Here is a 5096-nt window from a genome sequence, read left to right as displayed (position 1 = left end):
GGTCTGATGTTACAGGGATAGGGTCTGATATTGCAAACTGTCACAATGATTGTCATGAAATAGGGCAACAGCCGAGCTGAACAGGAACTGATGTATCTGCCTCCTTACCAGTGAACTCTGCTCTTCTGGCCGGCTCTCACACCCAGAACCTCCCTTCTGCTGTCAGTCTCTTCCTTTCCTCTCCTCTGTCTCCCCTCTATTTATCTTGCTGTCCCTCGCTCTTGTTCTCTGTCATCCTATTTTTATCGCTTTTTTCCCTCCCTGTTTCCCTCTATTTATATCTCTCTCTTCCTCTCTCTGAATGAAGTGTGAAATAAAACAAATATCAAGGAGAACAGGTCCCTGAAGCATCCGGCAATCTGATAAGAAACTGCTCTGATTTAAGGGTTTTTTGTAAAAAAAAATGTTTATCTTTCAATACATTCAAGTTCCCGTGTACATGAGAGAAACAAAACCGGTTTCAAATCTCCAGCACATGGTGTGGAGCAGCAGGATGGGCTCCAGTGGGCACCGCTTGGGATCTGCACGTCAACACACGTCTGGCAGATGAACTTAGATGTTCATTATGTCAGACAAATTAAAGAGTCCTCCTGGAATGAGAAACTTTCAGGACGATTGTTCAGGGCGTCAAGCCTGCCTGTTGGGGGATTGAATATTACACAGAATCTGGCCAGTTTGAGACGGGAGCTCTCGGTCCACTCGGTGTCTGATCCAGCTGCTATCTGAAGAAAAACGAGAGGCAGGGATGGAGGTGATGGCTTGAAGACACTGGTGTGTACAGTCACAGCCAGCAGAGCATCACCTGTACGGAACACACTGTGTGCCATCGGGCAGCTTCCAGGGACAGATCTATGAAACATTCCTGACTTTACATCCACCAGCAGCCACAATGGTCGAGCAGAGAGTCAGTATCTCCGCTACAACACAGAAGATGTGTCACAGGAAGACATGACCAATGAAATGTCAATTAAACTATCTTGCTTCACTCATCAAAGGCAGCAACTTCTGCCTGGATCCAAATTCTAATTCAGAGTTATTTTTTCACCCTCTTGAAAATCACTTTAACTTCAGTTATGTAATTGAAACGCAGGCGGCCGGAGGTTCCTCTGGTCTGAGCAGAGCTGAATGTGTCTGTCTGCAGGTCAGAGGAACAACACCTGAACGGCAGCTTCAAAGCCGGAGCAGGAGGAGCATCTCCTCCAGACCTCAAGAAGTTCATTCTGTAATCCGTTTCCTTTCTTTTGCCGCCTCCCCCTGACTAAGTCGTACCTTTACTCCTCTTCTCCCCCCACTGACACCATCCCTCTTTCTTTCTTTCTTTCCTCCCTCTGCTTTGCTTTTTCCCCTTTTTCTCTGACGGTGAATCACATGGTGCAGTTGTGCTCCGTCAGTGGGGTCCTGTCATATCAGTGCTCTGCTATCATCATCAAATCAGAATAATGAAGCTTATTCTTCATTTTAATAATGCCTCACCACATGCTTCCATTAAAAAAATGCATAATATGCATTCCTGTAGCTCACGTCTTAGTCCTCATTTTCCCGCTGACTCTCTCGTACGTCCCCTGAGACGGGAGCGAGGTCTCTGAATCTGCAAACGGTGGGCTAGCACATTAGCCAAATTCCCGTTGCCTAATGGTGTGCCAACATGGATAGGCTATTAACATAAAATGATGTGCTCTGCGATAATGACTGGATTATCTGGTTTACTATGCCATGAGTGGCTGCACGGAAATAACATGGGGAGAGGAGAGGAGGCTCATTTGGTCCTAATTCGATGCCCAAGGCGATCCTATCTGTTTTGCTCTTGTCTGTATGAAGTGGCTCTCCTCTTCTGCGAGTGCAACATGGTGAAAAAGCTATTTTAGACCCTGTGAACGCAGTGAGCATCACATCTTTTTACATTTCCTCAACACACAGCGCCTAGTGGACAGGACACTCTTCATGCTCAGCTCTGCTGCACATACGTGCTTCTGTACTGCAGTGGATGTGATGTTAGGCTGTGTTTTGGTATATGTTGCCCCAAATAAGCAGCCAAAGGCAGCTTTATAGCCCCAGTCTAATCCAGTGAGCCAGACTGCGATGAAAAGCCCACATGAGGAGGAGCTCGGGGCGGACGGACGGCTCCAGAGCTTTAACCAGCAGACGGTACAACCCACAGCTAATACTGACTTGTTGTTTCATAAATTAAATCAACTTGCAATTGGTGTTTTGAACTTCAACTAACAATTCTGACCCTTCAAGCATTTTAATTGACTCAAGTTTTTATTACTTATTAATCACTTGTGTCATTTTTTTAATATTAAAGTTTTTATTCAGCTCATCCAGAGTCTTTAAGGATTCTCTCTAATGTATTGAAGCGTCGTTTGCGTCGTGGTATAAGACCTGACAGCATGCTAACACTGAAGACTGGAACTACAGTCTGTTGTCTGTGTCAGGCTTCACCAGGAAATAATTTTTTTGGGAATCCTGCAATTAAATCAATTTTGATTCCTGATGTCACACTAACATTTAAAATGGACTCAGTTAAAACTGTAGTGAGGAGCCGAATTAAAACTGATTGTAGGAATTTGTCTTCTGTCCCGTATGAGTTTTTCAGATGACATTCTGTTAACCTGGAAAGACGGCAGGATGACGTATATCTGTGTTCTCAGAAGAGGTTTCATTCATATTTATGATGATGTACTGCAATGCCTTCACACGGTGCATCAGAGTAAGAGGCGGCTATTGTAGTAATCACCCGCCTTGAGGCTACACCACATTTGTTGCATCTGAAGAGATGCAACTGTGCACAAGAATGAAGAGATTCAGATGCTGCTGACCTCAGCGCTCTGCTGCTGTTCAGGCACACTGCCAGGACAAACGGCTGCTGGGCTGCTTGGTGCTACTTGGGTGACAATGAGAGTGGGACTGTGTTGGTCGGGCCGGCTTGATCGGGTCTTTGTGCATCAGTGAAGCACAGAGATCTAAACGGGCAGAAGCATGTTAGTTAGTTAGGAGCAGCTCGTCTCTTCGCCTTCACATATTCTGTATTTACTGCACTCAGGGCTAGCACAATGCAGAGCATCATGTTCTGGTGGATCCCAGCACGCCACCAGCTCTATCTTTGTATATCTTGCTATCTTTCTGTAGCACTCTTTTGTTTCCAGTGTCGTAGATATACATTCATATGAAAACATTAGTTTGTCACAAATGTGGTGTTATTTTCGTCGCTCTAAATGATCCATGATGACAACAGCGCTCTTTCCAAAGTAACTGCTAAGATCTGGGGACACAGCAGCAAACAGGACAAATAATGCAAGCAGTCAGACAGGTGGATATGTTTGAGACAAACCAGTGGGTAAAGCTCAGCTTATTTCAATTGAGAAAACAAAAGTGAACAGGTGCCTCTCTTTCTTCTTAAAGACGTCCTAAAGCCAAGGTAGTTAGCATGCGAGGTGTGTCAGAAAAGTTCCAGGACTGGTGTCACAAAAGATAGATTTCAAACCCAAACTACTCAGTAAGGATTAAAAAGTTGAGTAGAACCCAAAGCCAGGAAGTCCAGAAATCTCATCCAGAAATGCCTCTGGACTGTACAGACTTAGATCGCTGTGTTTGCAGTGCAAACACCAAAACTTTGGCATCGTCTCTTCCTCTTAACGTATGACTTGTAGAAAGCTGTAAAATCAATGATTTGCATCTCAAACATAAACAGACAGCAAAAACCATTTTAAAGGCACCAATGAAAAGCCTTCAGTCATTCAGCCGTAGAGAAACAGGTTGCTGTTTATGAAGTCGGAGCTTTAATGGAATATAACGCCCGTGTTTCTGTGTCAAACACAGCAGCTGTAACTCTGCTGTGCTAATAAGAAAAACTGAACTGAAGCTGGTCTATTATGTGACACCTACTGCCCATCTGTCTGTCTTGGGTTGTTCTTCCTCAGGGTTTCTTCTAGTTTTCGTCTCGGTGCTGTGGGTTTTATGGGACATTGTAAACCCTGATACAGGCTATAATACCTTGTATGACTGTAAATCTGTTTTTATTGTTAAAAGAAATGAACATAGCGCTGGCATCATGCAGGCCTGCATCTACACGCTACCTGGAACACCGTATCAACCCCACAATTGAATGACAGGAAAGTCTTTAAAAAATCCATCAGTCGTTTCCTCAATACTCATTTTCAGTCAAAATGTACATCATATGATTACTGAGGCATGAAAATTGATTTTAGATTAGCATTGTATAATTACTCACTGAAAGAGAGAAGAAACGATGATCAATCACAGCAACTCACCGTCCGTCCAGAGAATAAGAACTGAAGAATGGATCTGCTGTCAAACTGGAGTAGATATGGATTGATTGTGGCCTTTTACAGCATCACAGGTGCTACAGTCGAGGCCACAGGACAATTAAACAAGAAGAAATTACATCCCAGCACTGATGTGGTGATGCGGCTGCAGTTAGGCTGTTTAGGGTGAGGGTTAGCACGTCGTGTTGAATGGGGATTCTGTTTTCTGTTATCTGTACAGCATGTTGGGGGAAAGAACATCTTCCACCGTGAAATGTTTATACATACATACATAAGGCCAGAGCCTTTATCTCATATCTTGTTGCCTTTAAGAACAACATCGTAGCTCAGCGACAGAACGCTAGAGCTCATGTCTCATATTCCATACAGTACGAATCAAATGTTTTCTTTAACAATTTTTATGCCATATCTAAAAAAACAACAACAGATGCACCTTACTGTTACTGAAGATGAAGGAAGGGAGGGCAACCCTGACCCCAACGTGACAAGACAATGCAGATGGAAATGCTATCCTACAGGGAGGTTCAAAGACAAACCACAGCTTCCTGACTAACCTGCCCACTGACACAAATTCCTGGAGCCACAGACCTCTTAGACGACAAATGCTGACGTCTGGATGCTGCCGTCTGGATGCAGTGACGGCGTGTTGCCGTCTGGATGCTGCCGTCTGGATGCAGTGACGGCATGATGCTGTCTGGATGCTGCCGTCTGGATGCAGTGACGGCGTGCTGCCGTCTGGATGCTGCCGTCTGGATGCAGTGACGGCATGATGCTGTCTGGATGCTGCCGTCTGGATGCAGTGACGACGTG

This window comes from Stegastes partitus, unplaced genomic scaffold, assembly GCF_000690725.1.
Source record: "Stegastes partitus isolate 25-593 unplaced genomic scaffold, Stegastes_partitus-1.0.2 Scaffold14, whole genome shotgun sequence".
Lineage (NCBI taxonomy): Eukaryota > Metazoa > Chordata > Actinopteri > Pomacentridae > Stegastes > Stegastes partitus.
Note: the sequence above shows the minus strand (reverse complement) of the source record.